At 41.1% G+C, this 21,776-nt stretch overlaps 1 long non-coding RNA gene across 1 annotated transcript in view; it reads left to right on the forward strand.

Moving 5' to 3' along the window:
- Window positions 1-2,161: 2,161 nt before the first annotated feature.
- Window positions 2,162-21,776, forward strand: part of LOC308114642 — a 111,208-nt gene continuing 91,593 nt past the window's right edge. The window contains exons 1-2 of the long non-coding RNA XR_013935626.1: window positions 2,162-2,291; window positions 3,807-4,199. This is a non-coding gene — a long non-coding RNA (uncharacterized lncRNA). The remainder of the gene's footprint in view (window positions 2,292-3,806; window positions 4,200-21,776) is intronic.

The raw sequence follows: 21,776 nt of genomic DNA on the forward strand, positions 1-21,776 counted from the left end.
TGTAAATAGTGTACTCAGGCCAGTCCCTATCTTTTAAAGCAGGCCCAACATGTCGGACCACACACTGCATTTGTTATCTGCCTGTGAAAGGGTTGCATAGTTAATAACTGTCCCTGTGTATATTTGTAAATACGTGTCTGTTTTTTTTCTTTTCCTTTTCCGTCCTGTAGGACATTGAGTTATTACAGACTGGACAAAGAGCGAAACTTCCAACCGAGAAAGGAGACACGGTCATTACTTCTTCCCTGCTTCTGTGAGTCTAGCTCTTTGGCTCATAGTCCCAGTCTGAGCCCCCTTTGCCAAGCCTCCAACAAAACACTGCCTCCACTGGCCTTTTGTGTTACTTTCCTTTTTTTTGTTGTACCGCAAAATGGAAATGGTTTGACCACATGTGCACTAAGCTCTTTTTTTTGTTGTTGTCACTTTTTGATACAAAAAGTGCTCAGTACATTTTAGCATGCAGACACGTTTAGATTTTCCATTAACAACAGGTGTATGCAAATAACAGCTGGCGTTTGACTAATGATGAAAACTGAGTAGTGATTCATGTTCAGGAAATTACCGGCTTTGCTCATGCATAAACAATAAATTCAATACTTTATGTATTTATGAAACGAGGCGGGCAAACTATTTAGACGTAGCTGTAGCTTTTATGCTAAAATCCATTGGAAATATAAATGAGAATAAAACACAGGAATGTAGCGCATTGACTTATTTACATTTCAACTTTGTCTAAATCCTTCCTTCAAGGATCCCGCATTTTAGAGTAATCACTGTTTTTATTTTATTTTTTGTGACACACAAGTTATAATTAATGCTGTCGGTCACAATGACTTTGTGTTGGACAAAACCTACTATAGAGCTGCTGTCTCTCTTAAGTTAGTCCTTTAAGAGCAGTCTTTTGCTGCATTTTTGTCGTCTTTCAAGAGTTCATAACTCTGATTCTTTCCCGAACACGCCAAGTCGTGTGCGATTGGCCAAACTGTGCCCAGCTCAAGCGGGTTCTTGCAGTTGACAATACCACACTGCAATAATGACTGATTAACTCAGCCACACCCAAAATAACACATGTGGACATTTTCACTCCCAACTGAGTGATGTAAATGCAGCAGCACTAAACAATCGGTGGAATCGTCAGACTGAACCACAGAGTGCTGACAGTCAGCGCATGAGTCACGGCAACGCATTATTAACACATCCTAACTCTGGGGGACTGATAAACACACTTTTTCTTTGGAGTAACTACAATACTGTTTTAGAAGTCATTTTGATCCAATACTGATATTCAGTTCCCTGCACAACACTGATGTAACACAGCATTAACCACTAATCTTACTCTATATTCAAAATGTATGTTAACAATTTTTACTTGGGTTCTTAATATGGACTTGTTTGTTTTTCCTCCCATGGATGCCAAGTATGTATATTCTTAAGCGTGTAAACAGTTTGTATACCAACAAGAATAATGAACACGCTTAAAATCATGCATCAAGAAGCTGACAGATCTAGATGAGCAGAAATGGGCTCTTCCCTTTACAGCAGCACTCCTGATCCCTGCCATTATTGATATTTACATGCACCCGGTGCATGACAAAACAATGAGACCGTTTCCTTTTGTCTCATCCTTTGTTCCCCTCTGAGCTACTGCTGTCCAGACACAATGGAAGTCTCCAGGCAATCCCTCCAGGAAAGTTTTATTTTTATTTTTATCAACCAGCAGACCTTGTGTGTACACAAACACTGGGACAGAAGATAATAAGAAAAAAGAATTATGAAGCTGGGGCTGTCTTGTGTGCAGGTTATAACAGTGTTACTTTTTCCTGGCCAGTGCAACAAGGGATTGTGAAGAGAAACAGCTCTCAGTGGGAAGAACCTGTAAGATAGGGGCAACAAAGAGTCATGACTGGGTAAACAAAGGAATGGAATGAAGAAAAAAAAAAAGAAAATTAAATGAACTCAGAAAAGTTGTGAGTTATTGAAGTCAGGAAATCAGGAAAAACTTGTTGAGCGCTGTTGGGGGACGACTGATTAAAACAATAGAAAAGCACACGTTTATCCACCATGCGTAATCCGACATACATCACAGTCCAATATTGTTGTGTGCATAGTTGTTTGACTTTGAGAGGGCGGGACTCTGTGGAGAGCGAAATGAACTAGGCGCGGCCAAAAGGAGCCCCATCCATCTATCACACGTGTAGACAAAGGGGGACTCCACAACACAAAGCTGGATGTGCCCTCTCAAACTTTTTCCGCGACGCACGGCAGCGCGCACAGAGCAAAGCAGCCTTCAGGTGAGTTGTGTCCGGTCGGCATGTTGCCTTTCGCTTCCTCCCCACGAGCGCTTTTCTTTGCATTTATTTCCAGCTAAAAGTTGCGGCCGTATAGTTGGTGCGTCAGCGCTCAAACTTGAGCACAAAGCAGGAGGGAGAGGGTGAGAGACAGAGAAACTGAAGCAGCGGGGAGAGAGAGAGCGAGAGGAGCGGTCCCCTTTTCCTTTGTCTGATGCGGGGCGCGTTGAGGAGAGAACTTGAGGGGATGCTCAGACACGCATCTTGATAAAACTAAGTAATGCTCAACTTGTGCTACTTACAAATGAACTACCAGGGAGCTTTAATGGAGATGAGATGGAGTTTGTGCTGGTGCCGTATTTTTTTTAATTTTTTTTGTCTCTTGGGGATGTTGCGACACAAGACAAAGCAACTGCCTGTCAGAAGTTTGCGGAGGAAAAGGAGGCTTTTACGCACGCCAGAAAACGACTTTATAATAAGTATTGTTCTTATAAATAGTTTACAAATAGTTTTGTCTCTCGTGCATTAGTTTTGTGACTCTTGGCCGTTGTTCTGCGAAGTTGCCAGCGCACTATGGGAATTCAGCACAATGCAATCAGGTGTAAAGTCTCCACCAAACAAAAACGCTGACTGAATTAAAAGTTTTGCGCGAAAAAGAAAAACATGTTTGGAGGCAGACGGATGCCCCGAAATAAAGTCAAAATTTGATATTCTCAAAAAATCTTCGAGAAACTTGTGAGTTTGTTTTTTCTAAATAGATCAACAGGTATAACTCGCTGCAGCTTCTTTGTTACTGTAAAGGCTCCTTTGTTCTCAGCCCATACAAAGAAAAGCAACAGAAAGAAGCGCAATTCCACCGGGAAACAACTTTTCTCAACTCGCAAAAATTTATCCAACGAGATTCCAATATTTTTGCCATACTTTGCAAATCTTTTCATATAGAAGTGTAGAATAAGCTTTGATTTGATCAATTCTCAGTTAAATAAACACAAAACTGTCTGGGGAAGCTCAGGGTAAATCATTTTCAGTCAAAGTTGAAGATCAACTTTTTTTTTTTTATCCCTTTTTGATGGGATATAGGATTTTGAATTAAGTTTACATGAATTAAAAACTTTTTTTTGATTCTGGAAAGGTGTGGCCAAACAACTTGTTTGAATTTGTTGCATTCCAATGTACAAATGCCCTACCCCTAAACTTTCTATTGGGCAACAATTTTACACATTTCAGAAACATGAATATTTTGTAAATTTAAACTAAATTTGATTTGAACTCTGAATCAAATTCTGTTTAATTACTTTTTTCTGGTTTTTCAATCATCAAAACTATTTTCATTCTCAGACTTATCTTTTACAAACTTTTTGCATTGCTGCTCAAATTTTAAAAGATAATCAGAAATGACTCAACGTTTCAAGTTGTATTTGATTTTTGTTTCACTGTTTTAGATAATGAGAATATTTGTTCTTGCATTGACAACATTTTGTCTTCTGCTCTCTTTCATCCCCTCTGATTTTCTCTTAGAACTGTCCTTCGGTGGGATTTTAACACAGATTAACCAGCAAAGCATTTCCTCCCGCTGGTGCTTCAGGAAATAAAAATATGTGGAAGTCACATTGGAGATGTACAGAGTCACCTATCAAGCTACTTTTAAGACGAAGAGGAGGATTAACAGGCTGTGCAGTTTTCTTTTGGAGAAGGTGAAGACTTATCTCATAAGGATTTAGACTTCAGCAGAAGCAGTGCCACTCGGATTGCATTTTTAGGCACACTTGGAAATGTCAAACTCATGGAGACACTTTGAGGATTATAAAAAAAAAAATGTGTAGTAAGACTCTCTGCAAGACACGTCCCAGGCCAAAGTCCCCGGGATAGCAGGATATTGCTTTTCTGATCCTTCCTCGGCCCTCCACATGGGTAGGTAATATTACTTTTCAGTTGGATGTGCCACTTGTTCAACCACTTGTTTGCTGGGCTGGCAGAGCTGTCCAATCCCATCACTCACACGCACTCTCATATACTCGCCACACCATTTATCTTCCTGTATCAGCTGGATTCTGACAGAACTTGTTTTGCCTTTATATTAGAATGTGTGTGGAGCTCCAAATAGCAAGGATGCAGAGGTTCACATGGAATCAAAGTCGAAAAGGCAAAAATAAAAGCAGTATTGATAAATTCCACAAAAACAACCAAAAAACAACCTTAGACTTTGTTTTTTTTTTAAATCCTCCTTTTAGATGAAAGCAAATATATATGATGTTTTCTTCATTTTATTTTACTTTACTTTTCATATCATATTAGTCTCAAGAAATGAGAAAAAAGATAAGCAGGTTAAATTTGAATGATGGCAGATACAGAAACTTTTCCCTTGCAGAACGTTTAGTGAGCTGAAATGTCATTTCCGATTTTTTACCGTCATGCACTTGGCCTCAAACATCTTAAATGATCACAAATTATCATAGTTTGTGGTGTGTGGTTTCCACTGTGGGGCACCATTTTATGTTGGTGTTTACATTAACTGTGCATTTTGTGATCTGTAGTTAAAACATGATTTAAAATAAATTGATTATTATTATTATTTTTTTTTTTAAAGTCACCTTCAAGTTTGAAATTCCGGCCTGTCAAAAGGAGGAAAATGCTTCTGTAATACACCCATTATTGTGAAAGCAGTTAATTCTGACAAGCCTGTTAGACTCAGAGAGCACCCAGAAGAAGTGCCAGCAGCCTTCTTAAACTCTTATTTATACTGTACTATATATATGTGAGTGAGGGAGAGAGAGCTAGATTCCCTCTTTTCTCTCTCTGCAGCTCTTATCAATGATGTCATTAAGAGCCAATGAGAGCCTACTACAGTCCTTGTCAGTATCCAGGCTCCACCCTCCAGCCTCTTTGTGCATGGCAGCCCACATGGTCCTGCAGCATCACATTTTCACCATGCATTACTCTGCAGCACAGAGGCAGGGAGATATAGGGATGTGGCTCCTGGCTATGTGCTCTGATGTTAATCTGCCATGTCTGCTCAGAGATTACTTGCTTATCATTGTAAACATACAGTATGCAAGGCACACATAGTATGTGACACTTTTTTTTTTTTCTTCATTTTTTGCCAAAAACACATTAGCCATTGAATTGAAACAAGAATATCAGCCTCCGAGGCATTCACATAATACACTTTCGGGTTTTTCATGTCTGTGGCATTCCGCTATTGCCAGCCAAATTCTGGCATATAGAATTTGCCCCCATATTTATATTTATATATCAGTGGTAAATGTCAAACGTGCAGTGAAAGGAATAAACCTGTATTTCACGGCTCTCTGAGAGCATTATAACACATTATGTGCCCTTGTCAACAATTGAGTTTTAAGACACTTAAAAATAACATTTACCGGCATCCTGTTGCTCCTGTGGCACAGCCTCGAAATGACTGGATCATCAAGGAATCCAGGTCAGTCGACGCTGTGACACGCAGGTGGGACAGATGTAGGTCAGTGATGGAGTATGGGCGAAGCTGATGAGTCATGCATCTACAGGAAGCAGGAGCACAGGATCAGAAAGGGAGGGAGGGAGTAAACACCAGACATGCACAACCCAACCACCTCCATAATGATAGCTTTATTTAACTGTACTCTATATTTAACCACAATATAAACGTGGATCTGACCCTTTACAAATCAAGCTGCACCCATAACTCCCCTCCCAGATCTCCACGCTAACCCGGCCCCACCATTTACCTATGATGCACTGGATTACAAGGGTGCAGATATAATCCAGTACTCAGATAATAAAGTCATGAATTGAAGAGACGCATCAGGTTTAACATAACTAATCGTTATGACAAGTCTAACACTGAGCTCCTAGTAGCGAGCATTACATTGGCAGAGTACCTCTTTTGCTCTACTGTATGCAGTTTAATTACACTGCTTATCACTAATGCTATTATCAAGTACAGCGCAGTTTTCTTTGCATTTGCCACTCGGCGGGCGCTTTATGGGGACGTACATTCTTTTCGCATAGTCGTACCATAGGGAGCTGCGCATTTAAACCTAATCCGTCGAGCTGCACAGGACAACATTAATGCAGCAATCTGTACCATCTTTCAGTTACAAGGGTCTCAATATCCATCTGAGCTGAAATGCTCATTAAAACAGGAAGTGGTTTAACACTCACATGCTCAGCAGCATATGCACAACTAAATCTGTTTCACCGTAATCTTCATCTATCTCTATCTGTTGTTGCACTCATAGAAAAAAAAAAGTTAATTCAAGAGCCATGGCACTCATCCTACAGACAGAAGCATGTTTAAATTTACATTACTCGCATCCGGTTATATTACTGTAATACACAGCATGTTTGTAAATTAGAGTGATGGTATGCAAAGTGTATTAGACCAGAATATAACATTAGGCCTAGAGTAACTAGTCATGGCCAGAAGCCTAATTCTTGCAGACATCCTGTGGTCAGCCTCAGGGACGTGATAAGATTTGTTTTTGCCACTTATTGCATGTAGCTTGTGGACATTAGAGCTTGTAGTCCCTCACAGAAATTGGTGTAATGCATTTATGTATATAGTAGCTCTCATTTCTGGCTGATCAAACAAATAAATGGCAACAGGTACCGATTATAGGTTATTTGTTTTTGCAGCATTCGAAAAAGCCATCATCTCATCACTGTTTATGTTAACATTATGCAAATGGTCAGTTAAGTTTAGATTGTTAATTTCCTTCAACACGTAACTGTGGCTAAAGTGAATTTTATACATCTTATGTATGATTTCATTCTCAACTCGACAAAAAAAAAAAGGTTATGATGAGCAAACAGCTTCAATAATCCAGTTAATTTTCCCCCACCAGCTGAATTTAGGTTGATTTTCCTCTTGCACATATCAGTGAGTCATATAGGACAATAAACAGTGGACAGAGTACAGTGAATTACAGTGCAGTGAAACATTAGGCCCACCATTACTAATCGTGACGACAGTCCTAATTCTCTGAGCTACAGGCATTCTGTGGTCATCCTGTTGCAAACTATCAGAGCTTAGTTTTACCACTCAGTGCCTGTCGCTGCGAGATAAGTTAACGTGCTCTGCTGGCATGCTCATACATACCAGCACCGGGGGAACAGGAATAAATTATTTCTTTATGACTGCACACAAGGCATAGTGTTTGAATGGAGGGGAGATAGAGATGGAAGGGGAACATAGGGAGATGAAGCAGAAAGAGAAGACGGGGGGTAAATGATGGGCTGGAGAGAAAGGAGGGAGAGGGGGGAAAAGCAAAACAGGAACTATAAGGATGCAGATTCAGAAGGAAGAAGAGATGAAACTTACGAGCATGATGCAGATAGTACGCTGTATAGTTCTGTTTATATCTGCCTTTCTTCAGTTGTGGTAATCCTCTCACCATGAGTGTGGTGAGAGAAGTGAGTGGAGGAATCTTTTTTTTTTTTTCGAACTTGGAGACACATTGAAGCCAGATAAATGCCAGTGTTTTCACAGATAGGTAACATTTGTAACTTATCAGCTCAGGAATGACACAGGGTCTCTTTGAGAGAATGTTAAGATATACTCCACCGCTTTGGCCCGGAACCACTGGAACCACTGCATCCTTAAATGTGACCTTTTCCTACTTTCAAACAACCAAATCACGCCATGAGAAAAAAGGCTTAAAAACAGCATTATAAAAAATGCTGTGATTGAAATCAAAACAAAATGCCACAAAGTCATTAATATGGAATATTTATTTGCTGTTTTTGATCTATGGAAAAAAAACAAACTATGATGTGGGTCACTTGGTTGGTATTTTATGGTATTGTTTACACCAATCAGCCATGACAGTATAACCAGTGAAGTGATATGATTTATCATGACAGCTGTTTATTGGTGGTATATATCTGTCAGGCAGCAAGTTGTTTTTTTATTTCTTGAAGTTGACGTGTAAAATGTAGGAAAAAATGGGCAAGGGTACATGTTTAAGCTATTTTTGACGCCAATCTGTAATTGTTGGACGACTGGGTCAAGGAATCTCCAAAACTGCAGATTTTGTGGTGTGTTCCCACTCTGTAGTGGCCGATGTCAATGAAAAGTGGTCCATTGAAGGTAAAACAGTGAACCAGCGTCCCTGATGCACATGACAAGCAAAGGCTGGACTGTGTGGGAAGAGGAACTACTTTAACTGGAACTGCTGAACAAGTTAATCTGGTTTTAGGACACAGTGGGTAGGCTGGTAGTCATAATGTTATGGCTGATCCATGATCTACGCACGTGCTAATGTTTTACTCGTTGCTTCTTTGTAAACCGCGCTGCTCATTTTTCCTCTGGGACTTAAGGAAAGTCAAAAGCAGACAGCAAACAGACAACGCATGCACACACAAACACACAAACATTCACAGGTAAGCATCAACTCAGGATTCACTGGGTGATTGCTCTCATGGCGCGCTGCACAGCGGGCCTAACTGTCTCTGAAGATTCTGTTTCGACACCTCTTTCGTTCATCTCAGCTCAGGTATATAGGATATATGGAAACAATTTCCAATAACAGCTTTAGCCAGTTGTCTGTCTGTCTATTACAGATCAACTTATTACCTCCATAAATGCACAGCATGTCGCTGTCTGGGGATGGACTGATAATCCCTCTAAAGACCAGGATTTTATCGAAGCTAAATCGGCTCCACACACAGCACACACACACAGCACACACGGGGACAAGCTTCAGGAATACCAACACACACATATGACATTGGACTTGCCTGGTAGAAACACAGACATATGTGTAAAGACTGGGATTTTATCACAGACAAATCTGTTATTGTCTGGTCGTTAAGAGATTACAGAGCAGTGATTTTATGCCCGCAAACATTCACATGTGTCATCAGAGGGTGAACACTGGCTTGCATACTGAAGACACTGTGTAATTGCGACCAGTATCAGTATTGGTACGTTTTACTGCTGTGATTGACTGTGCTTTAATAATATGATAAAGGCTCTATGAATCACTTTGGTGACAGCTTTTATTATTCACTTGCGTCTGCTTTTCTATTCATAGCCAAACCAATATAGCTTTGTCTTTTCCTTAGATTCGAGCTTCTAGCATTAGATTCCACACACAGTGGAACCGAGTAGCTCACTAGAACTAAAACCCTACCCATTCTGAAAATGAGGAGAAAAGACCAGTGACCCAAATGAGGGCTGTGTTGTTCTGGTTAGTTGTGGGGAAGGTTCTTGCTGTGTCAGAGAAAAGCGGTGAACTGTAGGTGCAGGCTAATTGAAATGACATCTGTTTGAAGCTAATTGATCCGTGGCCATGTCAGGCCACAGAGTGTGAAGACACGTTAGCCTTAAGCACAAGGTTATAGAGGGAAAAGATCCGGCTGGCATGCTGGTGTCCTGGCGCTGAACCCAGACCGAGCATGTATTGTTTTTCTAGGAGGAGAGGAAGGCCTGAACAATTAGTGAACAATTGTATTGTCTTGGTCTCGTCCTCACAGCTATCAGGGCATTTTTGATATGCCACAGTGTGAAGTGAACCTACATGGTGAGGTTTTGGATTTCCATTGACTGTATGTGTAATAGCTGCAGCCTCTTTCAACCCTGATATGTAGATGGATGGATGGATGGATGGATGGATGGATGGATGGATGGATGGATGGAAAGCATATAGATAGATGTGGGTAGGGATGGATGTATGGATGGAGGGATGGTGGATGGATGGAAAGCATATGGAAAGTATATGGATGATGGATGAATGGAAATCATATGGATAGATGTATGAATGGATGGATGGATGGATGGATGGATGGAAAGCATATGGATGGATGGAGGGATGGATGGATGAAGGGATGGATAAGATGGATGAATGGAGCTATGGAGGGTTAGAAAGATGGATGGATGAAGAGATGGATAAGCTGGATGGATGGAGCTATGGAGGGTTAAAAAGATGGATGGATGGAGCTATGGAGGGTTAAAAAGATGGATGGATAAGCTGGATGGATGGAGCTATGGAGGGTTAGAAAGATTGATGGATGGCTGTGATACCAATATTAATTGATACCAATTCTTCTTTTTTTTTTTTTTACATTTTCAATTTATGTCATGGCAGTTATCCTTCAAACCCTTTTTACACTTTTGAGCTAAAATCATTATGCGTACGGGCGGGTAGATCACAAGAGTTACTAAAACCCTTCTTCGTCAATTTATCTGTATTTGTGGAGGCTTTTAAATAGTAGCGCTCACTTTTCTATGTCGTGCATAATTCCAGGAAAGTGAGTCGAGTGGGGTGCTTACCTTGTTTTCCTACTTGTAAACAAATCTACAAAAAAAGTACTATCAACCTTTTCACATTTTCCTCAGCAAAATCAGCCTGTCAGGAGAAGAATAATGTTTCCCTACATTAGGTAGTAACCTGCCTTAACTGTCAGTCACAGCCGAGCTCAGTGCAACCAAAAGCTTCTGCCAGCCACAGTCGGCAAACTGAAGGGGGGGGGGGGGGGGGGGAATTAAAGCCTCCGATTCTGTTTGAAAGTGGCACCCTTTGATTTCCGGGATACTTGTAATGTTTTGACAGTAATTTTTTTTTAAATATTTACTCTGCAACAAAAGAGGACGATCACAGCAAAATAGCAAGTTTTTCATAAGGGGATAAAAGTGCAGATGAAAAAAAAAAAAAAAACCCCAGTGGTGTAAAACTAGGAAGAGATTGAATAAATGAGCACCAACTCCAATCCAGCTGCCCTGGAAGTGTCACTTAGGATCCTCCTTTTTTTTATTTTTTTATTTTTTTTAGTTTGTCTTATTTATTTTTAGATAATATTTTTTGGTCTTCTCTTTTTTTAATGACATTAAGCAAAGTGAGTTCTTGAATCCTCTAACAGCTTGTGCTTTACATCTTAACTTCAGGCATAAAATAAACATGAAGCAGATGGTTTAATCTGACATTGTACTGTTTTGCTGCTGCAATATGGATTCACTGCATGTGCAGAGGCTATTTTGGCTTTTTTGAGTTATTTTCAGGCAGGTATCACCGGGGGAAATAATCTTGCTGAGATAATGTTGTCTGATTGGAGTTGGGCTGCGCATTAGTCTTAAATGGGTTGCATTTTGTCCCGAATACCTCGACTAACATCTCCACGAATGTTTATTCAACGTTGTGCGCGAGATATCTGCCAGTGTTGGGACAGTGATATTTAAGGACAGTGGGTTCAAAATATTATCTCGTGTCATCTTTTCTTTACACCTTCTCTATGCTGCGGTTGACTAGTTCTGAATCGGATCTGTTTTGATGGAGATATCTTTGAGCTTAGCTGGCTGTGGTGTGATAAGTCGGATTATGCTCGCTAACATGAGCTGAGATATCGGACATGAAACCGTCCCAGTCTGCCTCTGTTGGTCCAACATACTTCTTTTTTTTTTTTTTATTCCTTTGCTTATGCATGCAAACAACTGTGCCTTTTGGAATTCGATTTTCCTTTTCACATCAACATTACCAGCATAGGAGGGAAATCTCTGCATCATCTGACTCAGTGCAGTGTCTCACCCTTGGGGAGATAACAGATCACATGTAGACGACTAGTGATAGCTGCCACACAACATCAAGACTTAAATAACAAGTCAGCTGCACCGGGATTGGCTGAATGCATTCCCGCATGCGCCACTTTCAGTCTTGCTGTCCTCATTTTGAACCATCCCTTCCCAACTTTTAAGAGGACATTTCTGCTGATACAGTGCTCAGAGTTAGGATTTGACTCACAATTACCCAGAAACAGATTTTTGATGATGTGCATCCAGATCCAGGAATGTCTGGGTACGAATATGTTGCTTAGAGTGTGATGGTGGATGTAAAAAGTTGGGCTTCCTGGAGGCAGATTACGCTTCAGACTAAAAGCCTTCCCGTAAGAGTATCTGCACTGACACGATTTTCCAGTTCGGTGCGAGGCATAATCTGAGTGCCGGGAAATGGGCTGAATAAGCCCGGGTAAATGTCCCGCTCTCAATAATGTAGTAGTCCCAAGCTGGATGCAGCCTGTATATGATGGGCAGAGGTGGAAAGAAGCCTGATTTCCTCCAAATTCTCATAAAACACGTCCCAACAGAGAGCAATTCAACTTAACATGCATTGAAACTGAAATATTGAAACCAATAGTGCACTTGTTGATATATATATGCATTATAAGGAAGATCAGTTCAGCATATGAAAGTCAAACTAATTTTCTATTTCTACCGGTAGCCATTCCTTGCAAATGCAGGTGTAACCCGGTTGTATAAGGTCAAAACAATCCAGATTGCAATTTGAGGATAAGGCTTTTATAGACAATATAAAAGATTGAGTGGAGAATAAAGGTTGCCATATTTTTTTTTTTCAGATCTTTTCTTATGAAGTCAATGCGTAATCTCTGGTGGGAATATGGCTGAATAAGGCCAAGTCATGCCCTGCTCTTATTATTATGCATCTAATTACTATGCGTCAGCTGTTAGCTATTCTGTACTGTGCCGTGTTGCCAGCGCTGGTTCACAAGGTCAAATTCATGGTACTTGTAAATGTCCTTGCTGAATAAAATTAGACTCTGACTAAAACTGTGTGTGTATGGACGTGTGAATGTGTGACACACACACACACACACTTGCAGGCCACACGTAATGCTCGGTGTACGGCCTGTAGCGACATTCCCGACACACAGTTTTAAGCCTCCGCTCTTATTATTAAGACGAACCATCCAGGGCCGGATCACATGTGGACAAACCTTTTCTTTTCAGACACGATCAAGTCTTTATCTTTGGCTAAGAAATGAGCGGAGTAAGCATGAGTCATGCCTTCAATTATGCATTAGCCAATTACCCAGCATGCCTTGACAGACAGGCGGTGTTAGCTTTCAGATATCTGTCACGGGCTCGACTTACAAGTGAATCTGTCGGCACGTTCCTCTTCTTGGAAAATTAGAGCAGTAAATTAATCATTTAAATCTGAACTCGCTCACTTTTCCCATACACATTGCATAAACAGTCAACAAATATAAACGAGCAAAAACGAGCGTACCTCTTTCTAACAAGTTACTTGGCAAAACTGGTTTTCTTATAATTGCTGCACATTTAGAGGGAATAACTTCTTAATGAGACTAATTAGTTCCTTTCCCCAAATTAAAGTGGTCCCATCTAAACACCTTAATTGGTCTCCAGGGAATTAAGCGTGGTCACATGTAACTTAATTCTCCATTAATATGACTCATTTATTTTTATTACAAATTACCTGCCTCTATATCACTACTTCAGATGAACCTGAGTGGCCTCGTTTGTGGCTGAAGCTAAATTTGGAGGATCCTTCCAAGTATAAAGTTGAAATTTGGCCACCAATGGTCTGGTGGATTATCCACTTCCAGCCTCAACAATATGCACAAGTGAGCATGTGAAAGTGTTTCATACCTATCAGTGAACCTCCCTCCGTTTGTGAGCCTCTCTTTGTGCCTGCTGTTTGTGTTTATTGTGTGCCGTCGTTTGCATGCAGATAGGCGGGCTGCTTTACCCGCCACTTAGTAAGCTCTCTGATGTCCTCAGCTATGCGTGCGGTAATGAGAGCTGCTGACACAGTGAACTGTGGCCACTCAGACACAAAGCCGTTCAGCATGAAAGCATGCCGACACGAGGCGGCTCGCAAATAGGTGTTTACTCTTTCTTTCCAGCACTCTCTACATCTTGTCACTTATTCCTCATCGATTCTGTTATTTTTTTTCCTCTATGTTTTGCCTCTGGATTTTTGTTTCATTCGGACTGAATTTTTTTTTTTCCTGTGTGATTTTTCTCGAGCTCACAGTGAAATGATGCTTTGCCACTCGAGAGAGAGAGAGAGAGAGAGAGAGAGAGAGAGGATGAGAGAGAGATGAAGAGAGAGAGAGAGAGCACAGAGCCAACCTCCTCTTCAGTTCACCGCCAGTTCACCCAGCTCCACACTGACAGAAATGATGCTAGACAGAAATGCAAATTTCATAGTGACAGCCAATGCCAACCGCAAATATTCATATTACTACTCAAAACTTTAGATACTAAATTTGCATTTACTTGAAAGCGTAACTGCAGACTTTTAGACACCGGTTTGTATTTTTTGTGTCTCGGTGGTGCTCGAGTGTGTCTTAGACCGATAATGTGCTGTCACTTTGTGCTGATTCATCTGTCCCTGGAGCTTCCAACGAATCTAAAAATATTCTGTCAGGCCTTGTAGGAGCAGAAGGCTTTTCATTTGATAAAACACCACACAAAGTAGCATCATTGTTATTATTATTTTTTTTTTCCCTTAAAAACGAAGTGCATTCTGGGACCTACTCAGCAGAAGTTAAATTTGTCCCCTTCTAATGTCCTTGTAGAAAATATTTCTCCAGCAATGTTAATAGTTTGATGTGTTCACTTTTTACAGCGGCCGCCTGATAAACTGGTTGTCTGACAGTCGTCGGACACTTTACAGACTGTTTCATGGTCTCAGGCTGCAAGTTAATGAGAGTATTGAGGAAAGACAAGTCGTCCTTGTCATGTTGAGTATTTTTTTTATTTTTTTTATTGTTGGACTTTGCCCTTAGTCAAGAATGTAAGAATTCCTGCTGAGTTATGCACTCTCCACCAGTGTCTATGCATGGCTCTCTCGTCATCTCAAGCTCTCACTCACAGACCCCTCTTTTGCTCTATACCTCGTCTGTCACTTTTTCTCTCTTTCTCCCCCCCTTCCAGTTAGACTTTGACTTTGTCTTCTCTTTTGCCTCTCTCTGCCTTTTCTCGCCCTCGATTTCATGCTGCTATGTTTCGCTGTCTCTCGGAATTTGCATTTTAAGTTTCCCTTGCGTCAGTGCAGTCCGCCTGTCACAGTTGGGACGCCTGTCTGTCTTTTTTTTTTTTTTCTTCTTCCCTCTTGCTCACTATTTCTCTTGATCTCTGGCTGCCTCTCTGGCTGGCTGCCTGTCTGTTTCTATTTCTCTCTCTTTGTACGTCTCTGGCTATGCCTCTCTGTCTGCTTCTTCCTCCCACTCTCCACCTCTCCCTGTCTGCATTACTGCATTTGAGCATAAATGCGCTCAAGTGTCTTCTTACCACTGATGTATTTTTTAACGCCTCTTTCAATTTCTTTTTTCTTTTTTTTCTGAGCCATTATGGCTCTCCGTGTTCACAATGGCTCGTTGATCAGTCCCTCTTCTCGCAGGTGTGCACGGCTCCTGTCTCTTGATGACTGAGTCACTGTCTTGCAGAGTCACACGAGTTCATCTGATCTCTGTGAGAGTTCGGCGCTTTAGGAGGTTTCTTTCCTCAGATTACTGCTGACTTGCACGGGACGGATGATGAGTTATTACTTTCTGAGTGAGTTTCATGTTACTTTTTCTCATCCTCGGGTTACCGAATGAAAAATTCAGTCTGGATTTCACAGGGATGACTGGTGCTTAAAATGTTAAGCAGTTCACTGAAGAGTTTATTTTAATTTGGCATGAGGACCTGTTGCTGACTTTGTAAGCAAGAATCTGCACAAACTAGAATAAAATAAACAAGCAAAAATCACAATATTTAACAAGTAAATATGGTGGAAAAATCGGACAGAGAACATATGTTGAACACAGCAGATTTCCATATGATGCAGTGTGTTTTTGCTTTGTTTGTGTATTCGCCATATTACATGCAATATATCTCCCAGTGCATCTGTGCCAGTGCACGCTTGTTTATTTGCATGCCTGTGTTTCTCTCTGCGCGCCATGCTGTATTTGCATATACATATCAAGAGCTAATTGTGTGCATATATGTGCAATTTCCTCCGGACACAGCGCCATGAACTACTGAGTACATTTTTGTTTACATTAGATGTTCTGTTCAACCCATCCTGGACATCTCACAATTGTTGACACAGAATTTCAATTCACCAATCCAAGCCATTGGAGCCATTGTCTTAAACCGGGGAGCCATAAAACTCAATTTCCCATAGAGAAAGGGGTTGGAGGGGGGCATTCTGAAGTCCAAATGTTCTTATCTCATGCACTATTAAGCGAGGCAGTGGGGTGTGTGGGTAACATGGTTTGGAGTCCGTCTGTCACAGCCCCAGGGTATGTTGCTTGGAGTGCACACGCACACAGACACACAAATGCACAAGTACCAAAGTATGCATATTCACACACATGGAAATGCACTCGGGGACGCACATGCACACAAACACCTCTTTTTCTCATTCACCCATTAACACACACTCAAACATCCCAGCTGCCCCAGGGCTCTGCAGCACGAGTCCTATACGGCCTTGGTGCAGGTCAGAGGGGTCGCCTGAGACTCTCACTTCATTAATCACATCTGGGGAGCCAGCAGCTTTTTATGTCTGTGTTTCCATATGTATTTAGCCTTTATTCAACTTTGACTTGAGGGTAACGTATGGAGCTAAAGCTGTCTTTTGATTATTCAATTTGATTCAGCAATCAATGTAACTGAGAGAATAGTGCTTCCATAAAAGAACATTTGTTACCTTATTATGCCACATTAGGTCTTCTGAGAGATTCAGCACAACTTTGCACATTAGTCTCCGCTCAGAATTAATTTGAATTTTATTCGGAATAATGAGTTTGACTACCTTGACACATTAAACCCCTCCTCAGGTATCAGTAACACTTTGAAACATTTGACGAGCAGTCTGTATATTGTCAATTTATAAATATCTTAAAGGGGTGAACATATGGAAAAAATATGGACATTTAATAACCCTGAAATATAAACAACATATAAATATGGCAAACATTGAACATCAGCAGCTATCGCCATTCAAATAATTGAAAGAAATGGATGTTTTGTATGTATGGCAGACAGTGTGTTAACGGTGGCGAATATACAGTCTTCGCTGTTTATATGTTAGTTTATTCTGGAAATACAAAGCCACTAATTTTGAAGGAATATTTTGACTTTTTAACATGCAAATTTCCACAAAAGCCCATAAGCGCTTAATCTCCAAACTAAGCTGCCCTCAGGGGGGATTTATTTTTTTCTGTCACATTTGATGGTATTTGTTGAAAATGATTTTATATTTATTAAGAGCATCAACAGAAACTGACTGTTTTGATTAGACTTTCATTGTTGTTGTACTCTGTTTTTTTTTGTTTTGTTTTCACAAATTGTGGCAGAAGACCCTCTATCTCTTCCTTCCCAGGCTTCAACAATCATTTTCCAAATATATCCTAATCCACAATAAATACAGAAAGTACACAATTCTACTGTGAAAATGTAATTTGCATAGATGCAACACAATGGCATGGCTATCTACATTACAGCATTGTGAAATCAGTCCCAGCACTCTGTATTCGCTAATAGTCAGGATCCCTGTTACACATGAGCTGATTACAGTTATGATGGTGTAAAAGCACCAGCAGCATGTTGTTATTGACTGCACAAACAAACGTGCGCTATCATCACGCACCTTAAGCTTGAGAGAAATACCTTTGGCAGAGTGGTGCGAGGTGCTGATGTAACACTTTGTGCATTTTTGTGTGCGAGTTTCGCCCTTGACTGCTGGCACTCCCAAATGTTTGGAGGTGGGGAGTATCTTTTGATAACGTCTGTTTATGTGTGTGTGTGTGTGTGTGTGTGTGTGTGTGTGTGTGTGTGTGTGTGTGTGTGTGTGTGTGTGTGTGTGTGTGTGTGTGTGTGTGTCAAAGACAGCCTGCTCATTGAGCTGGAGTTAAAGATTATCCTTAGTCAATACAGAATACACTCCCCCTCTGTCTCTAACTCTTGATCTTTCAAACACAAACACAGAGCCGGATGTCTTTCTGTACTGCATGCATTCAAGTAACACCTCGCAGTTAGTTAGCTCCAGTTGGCCCACATCAGGTGTTTTTCTCCCCTATATTTTAGGTGTGTGTGTGCGTGTGTGTGTGTGTGTGTGTGTGTGTGACAGAGGGGAGAAGAGGGAGTATTTTGTGTTTCTTTGTGGGCCTGCCAGCAGTAGCAATGTTTGATGTGTGTGCGCATATGTGAGGGTGACAGTGGGTGAGGGGTGTATTTGTGTCAGCACAATCAACATGGAAGTGGGAGTGAAAGGAAGTGAAGGATGTCTGAGTGAGCATATGCACCTGCGTGTTTGCTGTGTGTGTGTCTTTGCCATGTGGACATTGTTTTTTTTTATTGTTTTATCTCTTTTTTTTTTTTTTTAGTCTCTGTGCTCACGCTGAAGTACAGAGAAGTTGGGGGAATGAAAAGCTGTTTATGTTGAATTAGCAGCCCCCTTGTGGTTAACACTATACAACATTCCCCTCACTTGGCAAAGCAGAATGTGCAACTGTGTTACCTGCAGAGGTCATTCATCGGTTATCAAACGTCCTCCCCTATATTGTTCTGGCATCAGTCGGAGCTCTTCATACAAACTGGGCTGTGAGCCTCCAAACTTAATATGATAATTTTATTTTCCCGTTTCCTTTACTTTGTTTCCAGGTTATCCAGGACTGTGTTTTCTGGACCGTCACACAAAACAGTAATGCGGGCTTCAAGCTTTTGCTGAGTGAGTAACACAGAGTACGACAGACTGTGTGTGAAGTGCTAAGTGAGCAGAAGACTCCACGACAGCCTCTCACAGTGCTCGCCAACAGCATGTTGCCTTGGCAGAAGAACTGTCCTTTTTGCACAGCTAGTGGTACGACTGATCAAATGTGTTTATGTGTGTGTGTCTTTGTGTGTGAGTGCAGTTCTGACTGACTTTTCCTCACTTAGTTCCATACATGAAGTTGAGTCTGAGGACACAAGTAGCTTCCAGTTCAGATGATGGTGGAATAAGTGCAGTGAATATGTGCTGATCACATTGACTTCGACCTTCATCAGAGAAACTCCAGATCCATGACTTCTGGTGTACATGGTACTGATATTGACTTTTATTCAATGCAGACGGCTTCTAGTCAAAGCCTAACCCACTTCGAGACCTTAAAATATGTCACCCTTAACATTTTTTTTTTTTATAAATTTCAATTTTTTTTGTTGCCATGGTCCCCGTGAATGAGTGTGCAATCACCTTGATGTCCTCACAAGTAGAGGAGAACAAAAACAAATACCCAGACATGCTGTGTTGTCATGCTTTTGATAGACGTAGTATTGACATAGATGCGTATCATGCACACTTTAAACCTGCCGAAACTCTAACCGCTATCAACTTTCTGTCTTAATTCAGATCAATATACAAAAAAACAAAACTAAGGTGATTAAAACAGAAAAGTAATCAGAGAGTTGCAGAATAACGGACTCACGGCCTGTATCACGGCAATGCTTCAAATGAAAGGTTTTTTTGTGTGTTTTCATGGCAACATTTTGAAAATGATGTCCGTTTACACTGAAAGTGTTGAAAAGCTGAAAATGATGTTGTTTTTATGTTGGGCCACTAGTGGGTGCTGTTGTTTGTTTGAAAGCACACACACACGCACACAAATGCACAGAGAACAACATGCAATACACGTTAACAGTGGCGTGTACGAGGACATTCCTATGGACAGACAGCAAAGTTGGATGGCTATCAGGGGAGACGCAACTGTAAAACCAGGAGAATATGGACTGGGCGTCATGCCACTCAGGAGGCCGCCATTGTTGTTATTGTCAATCTGCTCGTGCATGTGCAGAGGACCTGTTTACTATGGCAATTTTCAAAACAATTCCACCTTGGGAGCCGTTGCGTTTTCAATGGGTCCAAGCACAATTGCTGTGTAAACAGACACCAAAAATGCAAAGAAAGTTTCCCATTTTCACTTGAAAATGTTGTCCGGTAAACTGGGCTTCAGGGTGCTTTCACACCAACCATATTTATGTTGGCCTATGTTGACCTGAACCAGGGTTTTGCTGCTGCCTGAACGTAGTATGAAAGCCATTTCAGCACACAGTCGACCATATAGCCCATGGTGCCTCAGGTTTGACCTGAGAATCCTCATGTAGTCCATTGAGCAGTGCAGATGACTTTAAAAAAAATACGTATGTCGTGTTCAGCCTCAAGGACTGGGGCTTTAATTTCTCTGTGTAACAATGCAGCATGAAGGCAAAAAGCATCGAAGCATGTGACCGTGACGCTCTCCATGTCGGGATATCTAGTAGTCATGGAAACGTGACGCTCCACCTTGTTAGTGAGGTCTAGAGGGAAAAGTGGGTTTGGGAGCAGCCACGCCAAACCACTGTGACTCATTTACAATTTGGTCTGCATGAGCCAGTGTGAAAGCAGCTTTATCCTAATCCTACACCTTACCCTCCATCACTGTAATCATACCTCACTTTCATAATGGGGATTTTTGTCTCCACAAAGAGCATGTTAGCAGATAATATGAGTGTGTAAACAGATCCGGGTCCCCACAATAGTAATGAATATAGGCTCACTGATGCGCACATACACACGCAGAAGGAAAAATGTCCACTACACAACAATCTTCTGACAGACCGTTGAACCCTAAAGTGGGTTTATCAACAAAGTGCTTTCCAGTCGACAGGAGGAGGAGGAGGAGAGAGGATGGTTGAAGAGTTGAAAGCGGCAATAGGGGTCTTTTCTAGTTGAAAGTTTACCTGAGAGTGAGCTCAGGATCAAGGCCCAGTAGGCCCGAGTCTCCGCTGACCCAGGTTTCAGGGGAAAAAAGAGATAGAAAACAGATCAATTTCAAACTTTGAGAAGTTGTAATCAAAGACTTTGCAGATGCAGAAAGAGAGAGAAAGGTTGAGAAAAGGTGGAATGGAGGTAGAAGAGCTCCTGGCAGGTGATGAGTCGGACTGAATATTATCACTGCATTACAGTCCATGCACTATCAGCACTCGTCATACTGTATATATTCTCAAATGTAAATAATCACAGAGAACCGCAAATCAAAACAGACTTATGCAATGAAATCTGAGGAGCCACTTCAGTTTTCCACCAAACAAATCTCAATAATGAACCACTATAATATGCAGACCTGTGTTGGATGCAGTGTGACCTCACTGTCAGATAGGTGAGACCAGAAACCGTGATGGGGGCTTGTAACTGAATATGCAGCATTTGTGATTTATGCTCAACTCTCAATACGGCTTTAATTAACCACCATTCAGCCTCATCACAATTTTGTAATCATATCCCAAGCTGTTTTGATATGACCCAGCAAGCCTACACGTTCAATTAATTAAGCCACAAAGTTGCCATCGCAGCCAAAAATTCAAGTTTAGGGATGTCCTGAGGCTGCTTTTTTGGTTTTTTTTTTCCCAAATAAAAAACCACCACAGTCTTCTAAATTTGGATGAGCAGGCCTAATTAGAGGCTGAATTTGGTTGCATAGCATTGACTGCACCACTGAGTTTTCATCCAACCTCAAATTGCACCAGAGGGCTGTCTTAGTGTCTCAGCAGAATTAAGTGCATACCATCACGGGCGTTGATGCGGCTCACAGACCTGGATGCCACTCTTCATTTCATGCTATGGAATTATGATAATGCGTTCGGAGCTTGCTGCCTCTGAATGTTGACACACAAATACTAACACGCAAAAGAAAACCCAGCATCTCGATTCTTCTGCAAAATGA

This window comes from Lipophrys pholis (genome assembly GCF_963383615.2).
Source record: "Lipophrys pholis genome assembly, chromosome: 9".
NCBI classification, from domain to species: Eukaryota; Metazoa; Chordata; class Actinopteri; order Blenniiformes; family Blenniidae; genus Lipophrys; species Lipophrys pholis.